Source organism: Condylura cristata, unplaced genomic scaffold (genome assembly GCF_000260355.1).
Source record: "Condylura cristata isolate star-nosed mole 26May11 unplaced genomic scaffold, ConCri1.0 scaffold00015, whole genome shotgun sequence".
NCBI lineage: Eukaryota > Metazoa > Chordata > Mammalia > Eulipotyphla > Talpidae > Condylura > Condylura cristata.
Window position 1 is genome coordinate 35140028 of NW_004567116.1, and position 8522 is coordinate 35148549.

General features: G+C 40.2%; 1 protein-coding gene across 2 annotated transcripts in view; it reads left to right on the forward strand.

The window, feature by feature from the left end:
- The first annotated feature begins 3000 nt into the window (after positions 1 to 3000).
- ZNF214 (zinc finger protein 214) overlaps positions 3001 to 8522 on the forward strand; it is a 13265-nt gene continuing 7743 nt past the window's right edge. Inside the window, exons 1-2 of one of the 2 annotated variants that reach the window (XM_004683621.2) lie at positions 3001 to 3202; positions 4187 to 4263. The gene's annotated coding sequence lies outside the window, so the exon portion shown is untranslated. The remainder of the gene's footprint in view (positions 3203 to 4186; positions 4264 to 8522) is intronic. The other variant, XM_012725743.1, reaches the window with a different exon arrangement.

Consider the following 8522-nt stretch of genomic DNA (forward strand, 5'->3'; position numbering starts at 1 on the left):
AAAAGTTGTGTTCCTTTGAGTAAACAATGATTTTACATGAACACTTTCAGTAAGGTAGTGCAAGACCTGCAAACTCCATAGCTAAATCCTGGGACTCCTATTATAATAAGTCTTTTCTAACTGGTTTGGATGGAATGGGATCCTTATTTGTTCCCATAGTAACTGTTATTATATGTTTGCTTTTTTTGATCTTTAACATTTGTCTCCTGAGTTAATTAGTTCTCTCTAGCTTCAAAAGGCTGGAGACATTAAAACTTCAGATGATTATGGCCCAAGGATAAAAACAATTGGGATTATAACCTGGTAACAACCAGACATATCTCTAGTTAAGAAAAGATTCTGCTCCCCAATGGGCCATATCTCCAACTATATTCGGCAGGAAGAAGTACCAGAAGATGGATCTCTGTCTATTGCCCCTCAAGAATGAGGAACAGGATATGGACAATGTCACACGGTCCAGTAACATTAAGCTCCTTTTTTGTTTTACCCATGGTATTCTCTTTTAACGAAGCCCTGGTCCTTGCTCTGTTACTGAAGACAAAACTATAGAAAGCCAGGCAAAGTGATTGAGACCAAGATGGAGACAGAAGACAAGGGGTAAGCCACAACCTTACTACCATAGTCAAAAGCATGCCCACCAGACCCAGTCATTGGTCTAGGGCAAATCTGGAAAAAAAGGATTATGAATACAATTCTAGAAACCCCCTGTCCCAAGACTTATCTAAAATCCGGCTGACAAAGGCTCTTTAGCCTCTCCTCCTTCTTAGCATTCTCCCATATAAGTTCCTGCTTCCTAGCTCAGGGAGAAATTTAGAACATGAGCTCCATTCTCCATTTCCTTGGTCAATGAATACAACCTACTTAAATCTCTAAACTGCTTAAATTCCTTTTTTAAAAAAGATTTATTTATGCATGCATGCAGAACTGGGGTACAGGTCAGAGGTGCAGGGGCGGTGAGAGGCTTCACCAGGGACAGAGCAGGGAGCAGAACAAGCAGGTTGACTAAAGTACACTGCTGAAGGGAGCAGTGGACAAGACAATAGAAGTCTGCCAGGCCTTGTGGGTCATCACCCCAGCCCGGGATCCAACCAGTGCTGCAGCAGCAGCGGCTAGCTCTTAGTGCTGCACTTTAACTCGTTGCTCCACCAGAGGACTGCCAGTAAACTGCTTAAATTTCTACTGGAGTGTGGTTCCAGGGTTTGCTCAGATGTTAGATGGGTAAAATAACTCAACTGATTGAGAACAAAAGCACACTTTAAATGAGAATATAGATTAAATAATAACACCTATATATAATTACATATAGAATTAATGTAGAAATAATACCAATAGCTAATATTCCATGCTTTTATATGCCGGGAATGTTAAAAAGCAAATTATATGGATTAACTCACTTGTTCCATAACAAATAAGACTAATCCTCTACCAGTAGGAAGCAGCCTGGCAGAGCTGCCCAACTCCAGTGCATGTTCTTACTAGTAAGTGTTTGCATTCAGCATTTTAACTGTAAGTAACCATATAAACATCTTCATCTTACAGGTGAGGAAATGAGAGTGAAAGATTAAATAACATGCCTAAAATCATCTAATGGGTAAATGACAAATTTTAAAGTTTATGTCATACCTTCCCTGAGTGTTTACACCAGGGAGAGACCCGTGCACAATGATTTTCCAAATATGGTCTTCAGAGTTGTAAGCAGTTGGGGTGTTTATTTAATGGTGGAGGTCAGAGAGGTAGACCCTGAATCACTCATCACTGTATGGGTACATAGTTAACATTTGTAGAGTACTTCCTATGCCAGGCACCAGTTTAAGCATCTTAACTACACTCGGTTCCAACAACAATCCTGTGAAATATTTACTATTAGTATGCCTATTTGAAAGATCTATTTATTTGTGCATACAGAACTGGGGTGCAGGCCAGAGGTGCAAGGGTGGTGAGAGGCTTCACCAGAGACAGAGTGGGGAGCAGAGCAGGCAGAATGATGAAGTACACTGCTAGGGGAGCAACGGGCGGGTCAGGAGAGGTCTGCTGCGCCACGTGGGTCACCTCGGGTGCTGGAGATGGAATTCATGCTGAAGTGGATTTAGCTTATTAGTGCTGTGCTTTAACCCACTGTGCCACCAGGGAGGGCCCTATTATGCCTATCATCAAGGGTGGGAAGCTGACATAAAAAGTCTTTGTCATGGTCACATCACCATTAAGTGGTGTAATGATACTAGAATTCCCTGAGCCCCTTGTTTTTAAAGACTACCTGAATAAAGTTTCCTTACCTAATAAAATGCTACTACTCCTGTTCAAGTTTGAGGGAATATGCTTAAGGAAATGAAAACAGTTTCCTAAGATAACACACTCAGTTAGACAAGAGAAAAGCACTGGTACTTGAATCTTTGTCAGCTGTTCTCAAAACCCCCGAGGCAGTGCTCTTTAGCAAGCAAAGTTCCAGCTGGGGCCCACTTAGTCCACCTGTCTCTGCCTCCGTCTCTGTAGGATGCTGGACTTGGCTGGGAGCTAGAAGGAGAGGAAAGACCAACCCAGCCTGCGCATTAGCAGGAGCAAGTGGGTCCACTGAACCATAAACTGGATCATGAAAAGCCTCTTCGTGGTGGCATGGCTCCATCTCGAGTTTAGGGACGGGACAGTGGGTGCTATTACCAGTGTTCCGCAAAGGCGGCTCTGACAGCCAGGACCTACTTCCCCCAACCCCTCCCCGCCCTACCGGCTGCTCATTTCTCCGAATCTTTAGCCCTGTTCCTTTGCAAGTATCCTAAAATCACCTAGAACAGTCCTTCTACCAATATTTTAATTTCGGCTCAAAACCGAAGTGCAAATCCCTCCGCTCCCAAGAGGGGCGGTGCTGAGCTGCGCCTGAATCTTCCTGGCCAATCAGGAAGCACGTCCTCCCGCGGTCACCTTTCCCGCCCCGCCCCGCACATCTCTATGGAAACGCTCGGACTGTCTACTCGGAGCCCCGGGGCTTCCGTTTCAGTCTAGCGGGGCTGTGGCCATTGTTTGTGTAGACTGAGTGCTTTGGCTGGCCGAGGCCGGCACCTCGGAGGCTTCGTAAGTGACGCGGACTCCCTGGGGCACCGAGCCAGGAGCGAACTGGGGCTGGGAGAGCTGTGGCTGAAGGAAAAGCGGCAGAAAGGGAGGGTCAGGGGCTGAGAAGCAGCTCAGACTTAGAAATGCCGGAGACTCCAGGGTAGGTGGGTTCTTTACGCCTGCCCTGCCCCTATTAAAACCGAGAAAGGACAGATGACCCTTGGGTCCCGAGGCCCGGGCTCCTGGGGTTGGAAGGTGTTGCGGCGAGGCTTGGGTGGCGGGGCTGGACTGGAAATAGAGGCCGCGCGCGACTTTGCTGCAGGAGCAGAGGCCGCGCAGATCCGCCTCCCCGAAAGGGAGCAGATCCCCTGGGCCACTTGCTCCTTGGAATGCGGGGCATAAGTTCCGGCAGTCCTTGGGGTACGGGGAGCCCAAACCTGTTGTCATGGGACATTGCGAGGCCGTCTTTTTCTCTCCTGGGATAGAGGGCTCTTAATAGCTTATCACTTTACCCGGAGGGACTTGTGATCAGTATGGCCAGACCTGGGTGGTAAAGGCTCAGGCCCCCATTTTACAGATGAGGAGAGTGAGGTTTGTGGAGGTCCAGAAGTTTTTCAAAATTTTACAGGAGTTGGTGACAGAACTGAGACTATGATGAGGTTCTCAGAGCCTAGTACCTCCGTAAGACTCGAGGTACTATAATAGTAAATCCATTATTTCTGTCGTTAATGGGTAGGGAAGGAAAATGAAATTAAGCAAAATAAAAAGCATGTTTTAAGAATGGAAAGAAACTAGGTGTTCTGTTATTTCCATTCTTGTTACTGTTAATAAATGAGGAAAACCTTGACTCCGGTTAAATTACCTACAGATCATCTGCATCCCCGGAACATGATTGTAAGATCAGATTGTAAAACCCTGTTGAACGGGGATCTTCAAGATTCCATGTTATACGCAAACTTGACTGGTATCTTTGAAATTTCTTAAGAGGATCAGAAATAAAATCCAGGATGCCAATCCTCATAAATCTTTCATTTGGACTTTAAAAAATATATATTTGGGGTCCCATTTAGGAGGTTTGCAAGTGTAATGAGTTGGGAATTTCAGGGCATGCTCTGTCTTTCATTCCTCTTTTCTTCTCCTTCAGCTTATTCACCTCAACACTCAACCTTGCCCTCAGAAAAGGAAGGAATGTTCGCTATTTTCCTCATAGTCTGAGTCCAGGTAAGATTGTCTTTTCTCATTTATAAATAAACTTCCTGGAATTTTCCATAGATAGTAGGGGCAATGGAAGAGGCTATGATGATGGCTGGAGCAGACTCTGCAGAAAATGCTCCTCATTGCGAAGCATCCAAAGCCTCCTCACTAACTAGCCCTGTCTTCCACTCAATGTGTTTTCCCAATACTTAACTCATTATTCATTCATTCGTTCCTTCATTCATGTGTCTTACAATATGTAAACTGTTCTTGGTGCTCTGAGATAAAGAAATATAAGGTTACCTTTCCTTAACATGGGGGAAATAAACCATATGATGGTAACAACTTCTAAACTTTTACATATTAAACAATGACAAGATGAATGGCACTTAAAAGACAGAAAGAACTTAGATTATTATAAATGGGAAGACAACATTCTTAACAAGAAGAACATCATTTAGTCTGAGGCAGAATTTGAGGGAGTAAACTGGGCTAGCTGCAGTAGAGCAGAAGTATAACTGCATAAGGTGAGGCCACAATGTAGAGGGCTATTTGATATTGCCATTAGGATGTGTTGACTTATCTTAGTATACTTAAGTTTGTTTATTTAATATACAGGCATTAATCCATTCATTGTATACATGCATATACATACACATGTACTAATATATACACATGGTTTTATATAAGACACATATAAACTAGTGTTTATAAAAAAATTTGAATCATAACAAATAAATAGGCCCCTTGAGGGCAGAGAATGTTCCCAGTATACAGAAACTGTGCCTTGCATGTATTAAGCACTCAGTGAATATTTGTTGGAAGTATGAATGGCAGTTACATGAATATTTTTTTCATTTGACATATAATGTTTTATGTTTTTCCAAAATTTAGTAACTATATAATGTTCCACTCCAGGTGTATTACATGCTTTATTTAAATTTTCTTTTATTGAGAAAAATTTAACAGTAACTTTTTTAAAAAGATATAGTTTTATTGATTTATGCATATAAGAACGGGAGTCTAGACCAGAAATTGGGGGGATTGGATTGAGAGGATTCACCAGAGAAAGAGTGGGGAGCAGAACAGGCAGATCTACTGAAATACACTGCTGGGGAGAGCAGCGGGCAGGTCAGGAGTAGAATGCTGTGTGCAGTAGCCTTATTGCACAGGCTGTTATAGGGGTTATATTGATAGGGGTTAGTGTGAAACCTAATCCCTGCACCATCAGGGCCGGCCCCCTTACTAACAGCATCTAATAAACTTTCTTATATATAATTTCTTAAGTCTGTCTCTATTTATTTTTTTAAGTAATACTCTGGATAACAGAGGCAAAGGATAAGGATTTTTTAAAAAAAAAAAAAAGATTTATTCATTTGTACATACAGAACTGGGGTACAGGCCAGAGGCTCAGGGGCGGTGAGAGGCTTCACCAGAGGCAGAGTGGGGAGCAGAACAGGCAGATCGAATTAGTACACTGCTGAGGGGAGCAGCGGGCAGGTCAGGAGATGTCTGCCACGGCATGTGGTCACCTCCGGGGCAGGCTGGGATCGAACTCATGCAGAAGTGGCTTTAGCTTCTCAATGCAGTGCTTTAACCCACTGCGCCACCAGGGAGGGCCGGATAAGAATATATTTTAACTTTTCAAGACAAGTTCATTTTTAGAAGTATTACATGAACTAATTTATGTAACCATTTGATCAAAGAACCTACTTTGTTAAACCTTTACCAGAAAAGGGTATTATTTTTAAAATTATGCATTGAATTACATCCCGTTGTCTTTAGTTAGGTTAACCACTTTTTACATGTAGTTCTGATAAATTGCCTCTTGACACATACTACCTTTTTCCTACCTGTTTTGGTTTCTACTTGATAAAGTACTGTTTGTATATAAACCTCATAAACCATTTGTTTTATACTTTAAATGTCTCCTAGTTTGTCATTTTCCTTTTACTTTTAAAAACTTAGTTTAAGTTTTACATTTGCATGAAGTTAAATTATTTTTATTTATACTTTGAAAGCTCTTATCTCTAAATCTAATACATACTTTTATTTTTCTCAATTATTTTCTTATAGTTTCAAGTATTTTAAATATTTAACTCTTCAACCTATTATATCATTATTTTGGTGTGAAAAAAATGACAGGAGCACTTAACCATTCTTATTCTTAGCACTTTCTTAGTTTTCCAGCAACATTTATTTTATTTATTTGTTACCTTTTTATGTACCAAATTACTGAATTTTTCACACATAAGCACAGCTAACTCTTTGAGTTATCTTATTTTCTGGACCCATTTCTCAGTTCTTTATCAGAATATTTAATCTTGTTATACTGTAAATGTTGTGCACTTCATAGGCAATAAAATGGATTTAGCCTTCTCTTTAGTGATTAAGGATAAGGGAAATAGTTAATGCATGGGGAATGTTCCAGGGATTAACATTATAATGATCTCCACTTTGGAAAACAGAAAATAAAAGTTACTTGCCATAAGTTTTAGATGTTAACTATATTAATCTTTCAATATATTTTATTAGTATAGCATATTAGTCAAAACATAGGCTCTTACCCCATTACCTGTGCTTATTTCTTGCCACTACCACTTGTTTCTAGTGAAGTGGATTGATTTACTGAACCAAATTAGGAAACAGCTCTTAGAGGGTTGTTAAGAAGGTTAAACAAGATTATCCATGTAAAAAACCTAGCACAATGCTTGACAAAACTTACTAACAACTGAATGCTGTTATATTAATTATTTAAATATAATCAAAGAACTTTTTCTAGTCACAAAGACATAAGAATTGAAGAAGGGAACTAGCTTAATGTTCCCCCTAAATGGCTATTTGTTACAGCACCATTAATTAAATAAGCCATCCTCCCCCCTCAAATTTGATGTCACCTTTATCATGTTTAGAACTCACTGCTATACTTGGATTCATTTCTAGTCTTTCCCATCCATCTTTATTCCTGTATTAACCCCAGGATTTATAGAGAACTTATTAATATTTTAGTATGCCTTTGACTAAGTCTTTCCTCATTTTCCCTTTTTTACAATTCATTTTTTACCAAAACACTTGAAAATTGACTTTGCCAGTATCCTTAAACTTGTTTATTATCTTCAAGTACATTAAATATATAGATAGAGGCCCTCCCTGGTGGCACAGCCAGTTAAGATGCAGCACTGCAAGCTAGCCGCACCCACTGCAGTGGGTGATCCACATGGCGTGGCAGACCTCTCCTGACTCACTCTCTGCTCCCCTCAGCAGTGTACTTCGTCGAACTGCCTGTTCTGCTCCCCACTCTGTCTCTAGTGAATCCTCTCACTACCCCTGCACCTCTGGCCTGTACCCCAGTTCTGTATGAGTAAGTAAATAAATCTAAAATATATATAGATAGATATGTTTAGTATTCAGATTACTTAATCTTGCTAAATACTGTTTTTCTCACTTATTTAATCTGATAATAATACCTTATAGGATTGTTATTTTAGTAAATGAGGTAGAATAGTCCTGTTCACATAATTTTTTGATATTAGCTGTTGCTGTTTATGTTAAGATGGTGATCATGATATTCTAGTTTTCCTTTCATTTTGTTGTAAACTCCTTAAGAGCATGTTTCCCATATTCTTAGTGTTTCCTGAACATTTTAATTGAATTTTAGAAGTGAGAGTGTGTTATCAAAGAAATAAAATGAATTTGTCATTTTATATCTGTTCTTTCCTAAAAGAAATATTTTTAAGCAAGTTGAATACATGTATTGGTCTCATTTTCTAAAATTTCATGATGATAAACTAAAAACTGATGAGCTTGCACTGATGAAATTTAGTAAATAAGAAATTTCCACAAAAAGTTGGAAGGCATGAAGGCATAGTGGCAATAATCCAATAGAGCTAAAGGCATGACATTATAGAATGTTCAACAAAGGAACACAAACAAGTAAGGAAATGATGAGCCCTATGATCCAGAATAGCTGAGGATACATTCATTCCTTTTATTCTTCTCAATGCAGGCAAGGATACCAGTAGACAACTGTCTCTCTGTATAGGAGGTTACATTTATTTTTCAGAGGTGGCTGAACATTCCATGAAAAATCTGGCATTCAAATCATCTGTATTTCTGGTTACAAGTATTATCAGATATGTTAGTAAAATCTTTAACTTTAAAGTCAACTTTAAAGAGACAAACCAGAGCCCTCCCTGGTGGCACAGCGGATTAAAGCACAGCGCTGAGAATCTAAAGCCGCTTCCACATGAGTTCGATTCCCACCTGCCCCGGAGGTGACCACATGG